The 14327-nt window shown below is 39.3% G+C and overlaps 1 pseudogene; it reads left to right on the forward strand.

Moving 5' to 3' along the window:
* Positions 1–494: 494 nt before the first annotated feature.
* LOC129882008 (plasma membrane ATPase 4-like) lies at positions 495–1549 on the forward strand (annotated as a pseudogene).
* Positions 1550–14327: the final 12778 nt, after the last annotated feature.

Below are 14327 nucleotides of genomic sequence, written 5' to 3' on the forward strand. Positions count from 1 at the left end.
TCTTGAATTGCCAATTTTAGTTGAAGAATTATCCGGGGCTAGTTCCTCCTTCATGCCGTGCAGACACAAATCCTATAAGTGAATTCTGAAAGAAACTAGCCCTTCTTCTCAATGCGCCGTTGGGTGAACCAGTTTCTCTAGCTAGTGATGCTGTTTCTTCACGAGTGAAGAGATCGCTCTGACAGTTTGTAAGGCAGGGAGCACCAATCGCCTCAGGAAGACAGACATTGGTTGCGTCAAGTTGAAAAGCTCTTTTATCTCTTCGTGGCCCTGACATTCAGCCAATGCTCTTGTTAAGAAAGTTCTTCTAAGGGAGAAACAGAGAAAAATTATATGCTAACATGTTGGTCTAGCGCAATTTCCAAGTTTCTGTTGAGGTTGAAGCGGTGATATAGATTTAAGATTTAACATCTTTCATTTCCTTATTTTACTTAGGGCATTATGTTTTTTCGAAACCCAAACCATCAATAAAATCCTTTTCTTTGTAGGAAGAAATGGATGCAGCACTCCTAGTACTAGGGGATGTAATAAGTATCAAGTTGGGGGTTATCATAACCGCTGATTCTTGTCTCCTTCATGGAGATCCCCTCAAGTTTGATCAATCTGGTCTCACCGATGAGTCATTACCCGTCACAAAGCACCCAGACGATGGAATCTTCTCTGGTTCCACATGTAAACAAGGTGAAATTGACGCTCTTGTCATTGCAACCGGAATAAACACCTTCTTCGAAAAAGCTGCTTATCTTGTTCATACTACTAATAATGTTGGCCACTTCCAGAAGGTGTTGACAGCAATTGGCAACTTCTGCATATGCTCTATTCTACCTAGAATCATCATAGAAATACTTGTAATGAACCCAATTCAGCACAGAAACTATAGAGATGGAATCGATAATATCCTTGTTCTTCTCATTGAAGGGATTCCAATAGCCATGCCTACTGTATTATCAGTCACTATGGCAATTGAATCCCGCAAATTGTCACAACAAGGTGCCATCACCAAGAGGATGACTTCTATAGAAGAGATGGCTGGAATGTATGTCCTTTGTAGTGACAAGATAGGAACTCTTACATTAAACAAGCTTGAAGTAGACAAAAACTTATTTTAGGTATTTGCAAAGGATATGGACAAAGATACTGTTATTCTTCTTGGGGCCAGAGCTTCAAGGGTTGAAAACCAGGATGCTATTGATGCTTGCATCTTCGGAATGCTGGCAGATCTCAAGGAGGCTAGAGCTGGGATTCAAAAAGTACACTTCCTTTTAATCCCGTTGACAAACGCACAACTATTACTTACATAGATTCTGATAGCAATTGTCATAGGATTAGCAAAGGTGCACCTGAACAGATTGTTCATCTTTATGGCCTAAATGAGGATGTAAAGAGGAAAGTTCACTCCATCATTGAAAAATTTGCTGAGCGTGTTCTTCGATCTCTTGCAGTGGCTAGACAGACAGTACCAGAGAAGACAAAGGAAAGTCCAGGAGGACCTTGGGTTTTTGTAGGCCTCTTGCCTCTTTTTGATCTGTTGGGAAAAAACATTGACTAATTCTCATCCCTTTCGGACCGCCTTCAAGCAGAAAATAATAACAGAGAAATTAAAGAGAATAAAAATAACACAAGATATAACGTGGAAACCCAATGCGGCAAAAACCACGGAAAAAATATTCACTATATGGAAATTTTTTACAACCATGTTATACGCAATATTTGTCTCATACACCCTAATACGTAAAATACTATACCCAAGAGACCTTCAAGAGATACCATCCCTAAATCCATCAGTGGTAAAAAAAAATACTATACCATGTATTTTATACATTTTGATATTTGCTATATTTTTGGTGTAGATACAAACAATGGAGATAAGCTCCTTAAATATCTAACAAAAACTATTTTCATATACTATCTCACTGATGTAAGATAGCCAACATTTTTTACTTCCTCTTTTTTTATCTTTCTTTTTCAAACCAATAACCAACAAATCTCCACCTTTGAAAAGGAAAAAAATACCAATCATTGGCCCTTTACAGTTGTTCAGCTACACATCATTGAATCAGTTCTCCACCTGACTCAAAACACAGCTAACCATGCATAGCTGCAACCTTCACATTATCTGCTACCGACAATCATAATTCTAATATCAACAATTATCATACTCCCACCATAAAGAGTACCTCCACTCAGATTGAATATCACCAATCTAAGAATTTTCACTTGAAATCATTTCCCAATTTTAGGAATTTCAGTTTCGACTCATGTCAAAAAAATAACCTGCTAATAACTTATGGTGCAACCCTCTTGTTGATTTCTTGAGAGTTCATTAGCCATCGACATCCTTTCCACCACACACCTTGCATCACATATCAACCAATGCTCATTTGCAAATTGTGGATACGCTAGAATTATTCCATCCTTTATCATGACAACCTTGGATAACATGTCATAAGGATACCTATCCCAGCGTACAGTCGGAGCCTTTGTTGAACAACTCCTTACAATCCTACCTTGTTCGAGTTTAATAGTTGTTGATCAATATTCTCAGTCCACAAAGATTCTAAAATTCCACAAGTCAAATCCTCAATTTTATTTTTACCATTTGACCCAAATTGAATCTTTGACCACCTCTTTTGATCCCTTCATACGTTAACAGGGAACAACAAAAGTCCCAAAGGTACATCCCTACTGCAATCATGCATGTAATAAATCACAACCGCTATACTTTTAGAACCACTGCTGAAGCTTCTACATCTCTTAACTAATGCATGCCGGATTTTGACAATACTCGTGGATAATTTTTCATCAGGTTTGACTTTAGTTTCTCACGCAACCAGCTCCAAAACTCATTCTCTAACCAAACTTCTCAAATCTTGTCCCAACATTCTTAACAGTACTAATAAATGGACAATAACAATGAAAAAATACCCACTAAATTAGTTTCCAGGAAAGAGAAGTGGATCACAATGGATACACTTAAATACCAAATCTTTCCATAGCCACAATCGTTTTAGATTGTACTTATTTCTACTATTCCCAAATATACAAGTACCCAAAGCAACTCCACCAGAATAGGAAACTCCACCGGAATCAGACTCCACTTGCTACTCCACTATGACGAAACTTCTGTTTGAAAACAATAGTTCTAAATCAAAACTTTTTTCTGATGTGGAAGATCAGACAAAACTGCAACCACAGAGCATACTACAACAACAACAACAACAACCCAGTGAAATCCCACATCGTAGGGTCTGGGGAGGGTAGAGTGTACGCAGACCTGACTCCTACCAATGTAGGACGGCTGTTTCCGAAAGACCCTCGGCTCAATAAAAACATAGAAAAAGGTCAGACAGGAATATTAGAGTAAATCAGTAGATGACGAAAACGGTCCAAACAGTAGTATAATCAAAGCACAAAAAACAGTAGATATTATTATTAGATAATAACATAAAGGGCAGCCCGGTGCACTTAAGCTCCCGCTATGCGCAGGGTCCGGGGAAGGGCCCGACCACAAGGGTCTGTTGTACGCAGTCTTACCTCATTATTAGATAATAACATAAATACCATAAATAACATACGTCAGAGTACAGGAAATCATAGTGCGTTAATACGCCTACGAGTAAGGGAGAATAAAACAACTATGTACAGGAAATCATAGAGCATACTAAAATTTCAAAATAATTATTCCACACCTAAGGCTCTAATACCATTTATTGAAAAAAAGCACAGACTAATTACATCCCTTCCGGACCACCTTCAAGCAGAAAATAATAACAGAGAAATTAAAGAGAATAAAAATACATAAGATATAATGTGAAAACCCAATGCGAAAAAAACAACAAAAAATATATTCACTATGTGGAAAATTTTTACAACCATGTAATACACAATATTTGTCTCACACACCATAATACCTAAAATACTATACCCAAGAGACTTTCAAGAGATACCATCCCTAAATCCCTCAATGGTAAAAAAAATACTATACCATTTATTTTATACATTTTGATATTTGGTACGTTTTTGGTGTAGATACAAATGATGGAGATAAGCTCCTTAAATAGCTAACAAAAGCTATTTTCATATGCTATCTCATCGATGTGGGATAGCCAACATTTTTTACTTTCTTTTTTTTCTTCTTTTAACAAACCAATAACCAACAAATCTCCACCTTTGAAAAGAAGAAAAAAAAATATCAATCATTGGCGCTTTACAGTTGTCCAGGTATACATCACATAATCAGTTCTCCACCTGACTCAAAACATGGCCAACTATGCGTAGCTGCAACCTCCACATTATCTACTACCGACAATCATAATTTTAATATAAAGAATTATCATATTTCCACCATAAAGAGTACCTCCACTAAGATTGAATATCACCAATCAAAGTATTTTCACTTGAAATCATTTTCCAATATCAGGAATTTTAATTTTGGCTCATGTCGAAAAAAATAACCTGCTAATAACTTATGGTGCAACCCTGTTGTTGATTTCTTAAGAGTTTATTAGCCATCGAAATCCTTTCCACCACACACCTTGCATCACATATCAACCAATGCCTTTGTGCAAATTGTGGATACGCTAGAATTATTTCATTCTTTATCATGACAACCTTGGATAACATTTCATAAGGATACCTATTCCAACGTACAGTCGAAGCCTTTGCTGAACAAATCCTTACAGTCCTACCTTGTCCGAGTTTACTAGTTGTTGATCTATATTCCAGTCCATAAAGATTCCAAAATTCCATTAGTCAAATCCTTAATTCTATTTTTACCATTTAAAAAGACTTGAATCTTTGACCACCTCTTTTGATCCTTTCTTGCGTTAACAGAGAACCACAAAAATCCCATGTAACACCCTCAAAATTTTCCACTAAGATTCGGACTGTTCTTCGGTACGTATAGGATCGTACTAGACGATTGTAAAGTGCATGCATGAGTTAGGATAAATTTCTAAGAAATTTGAGAGTGTTGGATGTGATGTAGGGTCATAAGGGATCCCTAAAACCAAGCCAAGTCCAAAGAACTCGTCTTGGCTAAGTTTCCGAATGAGTTTGTATAAAGGTCGACTTCCAATGACCTTATCTTTTTGAATATAACAAACTGGGTGGACTATGAACTATTAAATTAAAGGTCTTTGAGTCTTCTTTCCAACGCCACAAAGATTGCTTCTTTTGGATTTCAAAGTCAAAAGTTATGACTATCTTACGATGGACTAGTGCTGCAAGAATTTCAGGCCTGGACCATAACTGAGGAAAGCCTGGGCTTGGTGCCGCAGTGGTGCAAAGCGCAACTTTAGCGCCAGAAACAAGCCTCAGTAGTTTGTTCCTTGGCGCGACTCGCCACTATTAGATGTGCAGGGTTTTTAAGCCCATTTTCTAGAACCTAGGAAATTTAGGCTTGGCGTTGCAAGGGCGCGATGCGCTACTATAGTGCCAGGAACAAGCCTCAGTAGTTTGATCCTTGGCGCGATGCGCCACTATCAGATGTGCAGGTTTTAAGCCTATATTCTACTTGGCGCTGCAGTGGCGCAGCGCACTACTATAGCGCCAGGAGGGTTTTAGCCCCATTTTGTAGATTTTTGAGGAAGGGCAAATTGGGCATTTCCATAGTTATATATACTCTAGCCTTGGAACATTTTGGGACTGATTATTTTCAGTCCTTTGCTCTCAAAAAGGCCCTAGGCTCCACCCCCTTCTTTCCAATCCATCTCCAACAAAAAGTTGCCTTCAAAAATTTCAAGGATTCAAGCTTTCCATTGAAGACCTAACATCAAGGTTATTTCAAAATCTTCACCAAGGTATGTAAGGCTACTCAAAGCATGGGTTGAGTCCACCCATGTGCCCTACACCTTCTTTGAGGTTAAATGTTAAAAAAAATGGAGTTTCTTGATAGGCTTATGTCCAAATGAGTCTTTTCATCTATTATCTTAATTTTTGTTATGTTGATGATGTTGAGTCAAGAAATTGCTAAATTCTTCATGTTAGTATGAGTTGATTGATATGAGTTTTTAAACATACTTTGTTGATTTTCTTAAATATGTTGATTATTTTAAATATGTTAATTTTCTTAAATTTGTTGATTATCCTAAATTTTCTATTTAGAACCTTGGAGTGTTGATGAGTCTCGGAAAGATTTACTAAATGAATAGAGGAATGATTTGATAGGATTGTATGATGTTATAAATGCATTTTTAAATTTCACTTGAAAGATACGATTGAGATTGATTGGATAGTATGATTGGAGGAGGTTTGATTGTGATAGAATTAATGATATGACAAGGTTCTAAATGAGACTTGTCGATATGGTTAGATTGAGTTGATTGGATGGAGTTTTATGAGTATTGAGTCTTGGGAGGAGTATCGAGCACCGAATTGGGTAAGAGTAAGTAATAACTCAAATCCAATAACTACGTCGCCAAACGTAGAAGGGGATTGAACCGTTAAAGTCGGATGCTTCCCAAATTATTGTCCTGACATGATAGGACTTGGTTGGATATGGATCCATGATTGGTTGATTCGTTCATTCCCTGGCAAGGTATGAACGGACGTGGCAACAACGTCGGCTTGTTGTACTATCACTAGCTCATAAGTGATGGTTGTCGGATAAGAGAAACTCCCATATAGGTCTTGATAGTACTCCGAGTGGAATTGGGTTGAATTGTATGTGATTGGTCTAGACTAAACCATATTCTTGTTCAGACTTAGGACACTTGATTGAGTTGTTCTTTCTCTTGAGTTGAGATTTCGAGTTGATTTGATTCTTCCTTGATGTTTATTTCATTCGGCCATTTTACATACTCATACATTCCATGTACTGACGCCCTTTGGCCTGCATCATTTCATGATGCAAAGATAGGTACTAGAGATCATCAACCGACGCACCATTGAAGATCTATTCACTTCCAGCTAGTTGGTGAGTCCTCCCAATTTCCGGAAGATATCGAGATTATCTTTACAACTTTATTTTGTCTCCTTTACTTGGATTGTTGGTAGCCATGGACTTGTCGTTGGTACCTCTTGGATTGTTGATAGAGGCTTCATAGACTAGAGTGTGGAAGTGTTGAATTGTTCGTTTTGCCTAGTTTTATTTTAGCTAGTTATTGATTTGGTATTTATTGGCCTTTGGCCCTAAATTATGAATAGTACCCTTATGATTGAGTCTTCTGCTGATAGAATGTGAATGAATGGAAGTATGACTGTACCAGGTGGTTCGCCTGAAGGCCAGAAATGGCTTTCGAGTGCCGGCCACGTCTAGGGTACCCTCCCGGGGTGTGATAAACATGGTATCAGAGCATAGAGTTCAAGAGTCCTAGGGAGTCTATGAAGCCGTGTCTAGTAGAGTATTGCTTATGGGTGTGTTGTACACCACACTTATAATCAGGAGGCTATAAGACATTAAGAATTGTGTCACTTCTTTCATACTCTGAACTCGTGCGATAGAGTTAAACTCTATAAGACTTCCTTTCTAATTCGTGCATTTATACGTTGCAGACAATGCCTCTTAAACGTACTGCCAGCCAGAGAAATACTGATAACACAGAGATTCCATAGTCATAAATGCGCCCATCGAGGAATAGGGGCCGACCTACAAGGTATGTTGAGGCACCTCAAGTGTCTACTACTCCGCCTGCACCAACTTTGGAGGTAGATTTTCGAGGAGCGATTGCCATGCTCACTCAATTAGTGGCTGTCCGCAATGGTAACCAGAGTTCGCCAACTCTTAGCTTTAGTTCCCAAGAGCCGTCTTCTACCACAAGAATTAGAGACTTTCTGAGAATGAATCCGCCGGCATTCACGAGTTCTAAAATTGATGAAGACCCCCAGAATTTCATTGATGAGATATGGAAGATCCTGAAAGCTATGCATGCTATGGAGATCGAGGGGGTTGGGTTGGTGTCTTATCAGCTCAAGGATGTGGAAAACATCTGGTATAACCAGTGGGAACAAAGTAGAGATGAAGATGTCGAGCCCGCTATTTGGGATGAATTTGAGGGAGCCTTTCTTGACCATTTCTTTCCCAGAGAATTGAGGGAATCGAAAGTGGAAGAGTTTGTGAATCTGAAATAAGAGGGTATGATCATTAAAGAGTATAGTCTAAAGTTCATCCAGCTGTCCAGATATGCTCCAGAGATGATCCCAGATATGAGGTCGAAGATGAGAAAATTTGTCTCCAAATTGGGAAGACATGTGAAGAAGGAGTGCAAAGCGGCATTGTTGATCTCTGATATGGATCTTTCAAGATTAATAGTGTATGCTCAACAGGTGGAGGATGAGAAGTGGAAAGACAGGGAGGAACATCTGAGCAAGAAGACAAAATCAGTTGGACATGAGAATGAACAAAGGTAGAACAAGGGCAACAGGTCCTTCTTCCAGAAAAGGTCTCTCAACTATGCCTCGTCCACCGCAAGTGCACCTATGTCTCATAACAGGTATGATCGATAGGGACACAGTCACCAGAATTTTAGATCCTAGGGTTCTCAATCCCAGGCTAGCATGGGTCGAGGTTTGAAAGGAAAGCCACCATACGGCAAGTGCAGTAAGCTCCACTTGGGAGAGTGCAGAGAGGGAAAGGATGGTTGTTATAAATGTGGCCAAGTAGGCCATTTTCAGAGGGAGTGTCCAACATGAGGCAACAGGGCCCAATATTCTACCACTACACCACCGGCTAGAGGTAATCAAAGGGGCACCACTTCGGGTATGAGTGGAGGTACAAACTGTCTATATGCCATGGGTAGTCGCCAAGATCAGGAGAACTCCCCAAATATTATGATGGGTATGATTCGAGTCTTTTCTATTGACTGTTATATTTTGATAGATCCGGGTGCCATGCTATCTTTTGTCTCTCCCTATGTGGCTAGTAAATTTAATAAAATTCCTAAATGTCTTCTTGAGCCTTTCAGTGTAGCTACTCCTGTTGGTGATTCTGTCTTAGCTGAGAGAGTCTATAGAGATTGCATTGTGTCAATCCATCATAGGGATACCTTGGCTGACTTAGTTGAGTTGGACATGGTCAATTTTGATGTGATCCTTGACATGGACTGGCTTTATGTCTGTTATGCCTCTATTGATTGTAGGTCTCAGATTGTCAAGTTCAAATTCCCAAATGAGGCTATCATAGAGTGGAAGGGTAGTCCTGTCGTGCCTAAGGGTAAGTTTATTTCCTACCTTAGGGCCAGAAAACTAATCTCAAAAGGGTGTATTTATCACATTGTTCGAGTGAAAGATGACAGTGTTGAGTCTCCATTCCTTGAATCGGTCCCGATTATCAACGAGTTTCCTGAAGCCTTTCCTGAAGATCTGCCTGGAGTCCCTCCTGAAAGGGAGATTAACTTTGGGATTGATGTCTTTCCTGGTACCCAGCCTATCTCTATCCCTTCATATAGAATTACTCCTGCTGAGTTAAAAGAGTTGAAAGAATAGCTAAAGGACTTATTAGATAAGGAATTCATTAGGCCAAGTGTCTCACCATGGGGTGCTCTCATCCTATTCATGTGAAAGAAAGATGGTCTCTTAGAATGTATATTGATTATAGACAACTAAACAAGGTCACCATAAGGAAAAAATACCCTCTCCCCAGAATAGATGATTTATTTGATCAACTCTAGGGTGTCACTTGTTTCTCAAAGATAGACCTAAGATCGGGTTACCATCAGTTGAAGGTGAGGGAGTGTGACATTCCAAAGACAGCTTTTCAGACCCGTTATGGCTATTTTGAGTTCTTGGTTATGTCCTTTGGGTTGACTAATGCCCCTGTAGCTTTTATGGATCTCATGAATCGAGTATTTAAGCCATATCTTGATATGTTTTTGATTATATTCATTGATGATATTTTGGTTTACTCTAAGAATGAGGAGGAGAACGCCTATCATCTTAGAGTCGTCTTGCAAATTTGAAAGACCAGGTATTGTATGCAAAGTTCTCCAAATGTGAATTTTGGCTTGCATCAGTGGCTTTTCTCGGCCACATTATATCTGGAAATGGTATTCAGGTTGATGCGTAGAAGATTAAGGTAGTGAAAAATTGGCCCAGACCCACATCCCTGACAGATATAAGAAGCTTCTAGGGTTTGGCTGGCTATTATCGAAGGTTTGTAGAGGGATTCTCATCCATATCATCACCATTGACCAAACTGACCCAAAAGAAGGCTAAGTTCCAATGGTCCGATGCTTGCGAGGAGAGATTCCAGAAATTGAAGGCCAAACTGACCACTGCTCTTGTTCTAACTTTGCCCGATGGAACAGAGGATTTTGTGGTCTATTGTGATGCGTCTAGAGTTGGTTTAGGCTGTGTGTTGATGTAGAGGGGAAAAGTGATAGCCTATGCTTTAAGACAGCTTAAGATTTATGAGAGAAATTACCCAACTCATGACCTTGAGCTGGCAGGTATGGTATTTGCTCTTAAAATTTGGCGCCACTACTTATATGGAGTGCATATTGATATGTTCACCGATCATAAGAGTTTGCAATACGTCTTCAGCCAGAAGGAACTCAACCTGAGACAAATGAGATGGCTCGAGCTACTCAAGGACTATGATATGAGCATCTTCTACCATCCAGGTAAAGCTAATGTTGTTGCTGATGCTCTTAGCAGGATGTCTAGGGTAGCACTACCCATATAGAGGAGGGGAGGAAAGAATTGGCTAAAGAGGTACAGAGGCTAACTCGATTGGGAGTTCGGCTTGAAGAGAATAATGAAGGCAGAGTTAATATTCAGAATGGGTCTGCATCCTCACTTGTGGCAGAGGTAAAAGAGAAGCAAGACCAAGATCCCTTCATTCTCCAATTGAAGGAAGTTGTTCATAAAAAAAAGGTAATGGATTTTACCAAAGAGGGAGATGGTGTGTTGAGGTACCAAAATAGGTTGTGTGTCCCAGATGTTGATGATGTCCGAGAAAGGATTATGGCCGAAGTGCATAGTTCCAGATACTCCATTCATCCTGGCTCTACAAAGATGTATCATGACTTGAGGGAAGTTTATTGGTGGAGTGGAATGAAGAGAGATATCGCGGAATTCGTTTTCAAGTGCCCAAATTGCCAACAGGTTAAAGTTGAGCATCAAAGGCCATGTGGGTTAGCTCAAAATATAGAAATTCCGAAATGAAAGCGGAAGATGATCAATATGGACTTTATTACAGGTTTGTCGAGGTCCCAAAAACAACATGTTTCGATTTGGGTGATTATGGATAGGATGATGAAATTAGCTCACTTTTTGGCAGTTAAGACTACTGACACTACAGAAGATTATGCAAAATTATACATCCAAGAGATCGTCAGATTGCATGGGGTCCCCTTGTCTATCATCTCATACAAAGGAGCTCAATTCACTTCTTAATTTTGGATATCCTTTCAAAAAGGACTGGGTTCAAAGGTGAATCTTAGTACGACCTTTCATCCCCAGACAAATGGCCAAGCGAAGCACACCATCCAGACATTGGAGGATATGTTGAGGGCATGCGTACTTGACTTCAAAGGAAATTGGGATGGTCACTTACCTCTCATAGAGTTTGCACATAGTAATAGTTATCATGCAAACATTCAAATGGTTCCCTACAAAGCTTTGTATGGGAGGAGATGTAGATCACCAATTGGGTGGTTTAAGGTCGGTGAAGTTAGTTGATTGGGCATAATTTTGTTCATCAAGCTATGGAGAAGGTGAGATTTATTCAAAATAGGCTAAAGACAGCCTAAAGCCGTCAAAAATCTTACACCGATATGAGGAGGAGAGACTTAGAGTTTGAGGTAGATGATTGGGTATATTTGAAAGTATCACCCATGAAGGGCGTCATGAGGTTTGGAAGGAAGGGAAAGCTTAGTCCTCGATACATTGGTCCTTACCATGTTGTGAGGAGGATTGGGAGTGTCGCTTATGAATTGGAGTTACCCTTGGAGCTAGCCGCTATTCATCCGGTATTTCACATTTCGATGTTGAAAAAGTGCTTGGACGATCCCTTATTGGTAGTCCCCATTGATAGTATTGGAGTTAAGGATAGCTTGTCATATGAAGAGGTTCTGGTCCAAATCCTTGATCGCCAGGTTCATAAATTGAGGAACAAGGAGATTGCCTCGGTCAAAGTCTTGTGGAGAAATCAATTTGTTGAGGAAGCCACATGGGAAGAGGAGGAAGATATGAAAACTAAATATCCGCATCTATTTGTGCCCATCGATGAGAATGTTGAAGGTAATGTTCATTTTCTTAATTTAAATTCGTATGTGCATTTTGAGTTCAGATAGTAAATTATTTTGAGAATTTGATTGGTTGAATGATTGAATTCTGGTTGTGATTTGTACCTCGAGTCCATCCTTGGTTTACTCATCATTCGAGGACGAATGATCCCAAGGGGGAGATAATGTAACACCCCCCAAATTTTCCACTAAGATTCAGACCGTTCTTCATGTGCGTATAGGATCGTACTAGATGATTGTAAAGTGCATGCATGAGTTAGGATCAATTCCTAAGAAATTGGAGAGTGTTAGATGTGATGTAGGGTCATAAGGAATCCCTAAAACCAAGCCAAGTCCAAAGAACTCGTCTTGGCTAAGTTTCCGAATGAGTTTGTATAAGGGTCAACTTCCAATGACCTTATCTTTTTGAATATAATGAACTGGGTGGCCCATTCCTATTAAATTAAAGGTCTTTGAGTCTTCTTTCCAACGCCACCAAGATTGCATTTTTTGGAGTTCGGAGTCAAAAGTTATGACTATCTTACGACGGACTAGTGCTATAGGAATTTTAGAACTGGACCATAACTGAGAAAAACTTAGGCTTGGCGCCGCAATGACGCGATGCGCCACTATAGCACCAGGAACAAACCTCAGTAAGTTGTTCCTTGGCGCGATGCGCCACTATTAGATGTGCAGGGTTTTTAAACCCATTTTCCAGAACCCAGGAAATTTAGGCTCGATGCTGCAAGGGCGCAATGCGCCACTATAGCGCCAGGAACAAGCCTCAGTAGTTTGGTCCTTGGCGCGATGCGCCACTATCAATCTATCTCCAACAAAAAGTTGCCTTCAAAAATTTCAAGGATTCAAGCTTTCCATTGAAGACCTAACATCAAGGTTCCTTCAAAATCTTCACCAAGGTATGTAAGGCTACTCAAAGCATGGGTTGAGTCCACCCATGTGCCCTACACCTTCTTTGAGGTTAAATGTTCAAAAAAAATAGAGTTTCTTGATAGGCTTATGTCCAAATGAGTCTTTTCATCTATTATCTTAATTTTTGTTATGTTGATGTTGTTGAGTCAAGAAATTTCTAAATTCTTCATGTTAGTATGAGTTGATTGATATGAGTTGTTAAACATACTTTTTTCATTTTCTTAAATATGTTGATTATTTTAAATATGTTAATTTTCTTAAATTTGTTGATTATCCTAAATTGTCTATTTAGAACCTTGAAGTCTTGATGAGTCTCGAAAAGATTTACTAAATGAATAGAGGAATGATTTGATAGGATTGTATGATGTTATAAATGCATTTTTAAATTTCACTTGAAAGATACGATTGAGATTGATCGGATAGTATGATTGGAGGAGGTTTGATTGTGATAGAATTGATGATTTGACAAGGTTCTAAAGGAGACTTGTCGATATGGTTAGATTGAGTTGATTGGATGGAGTTTTATGAGCATTGAGTCTTGGGAGGAGTACCGAGCACCGAATTGGGTAAGAGTAAGTATTAACTTGAATCCAATAACTACGTCGCCAAACATAAGAGGGGATTGAACACTTAAAGTCAGATGCTTCCCAAATTATTGTCCTGACATAATAGGACTTGGTTGGATATGGATCCATGATTGGTTGATTCGTTCATTCCCTGGCAAGGTATGAATGGATGTGGCAACAACGTCGGCTTGTTGTACTATCACTAGCTCATAAGTGATGGTTGTCGGATAAGAGAAACTCCCATATAGGTCTTGATAGTACTCCGAGTCGAATTGGGTTGAATTGTATGTGATTGGTCTAGTCTAAACCATATTCTTGGTCAGACTTAGGACATCTGATCGAGTTGTTCTTTCTCTTGAGTTGAGATTTCGAGTTCATTCTTGTTCATTTCATGATGCAGAGATAGGTACTAGAGGTCATCAACCGATGCACCGTTGAAGATCTACTCACTTCCAACTAGTTGGTGAGTCCTCCCTGTTTCCGGAGGATGCCGCAATTATCTTTTTAGCTTTGAGTTAGTTTTCTTTTATTTTAATTTGTGGTAGCCGTGAACCTGTCGTTGGCACCTCTTAGGTTGTTGATAGAGGCTTCATAGACTAGAGTGTGGATGATGTTGAATTGTTCATTTTGACTAGTTTTATTCTTGCTAGTTGTTGATTGGATATGA

This window comes from Solanum dulcamara, chromosome 3 (genome assembly GCF_947179165.1).
Source record: "Solanum dulcamara chromosome 3, daSolDulc1.2, whole genome shotgun sequence".
Classification (NCBI taxonomy): Eukaryota; Viridiplantae; Streptophyta; class Magnoliopsida; order Solanales; family Solanaceae; genus Solanum; species Solanum dulcamara.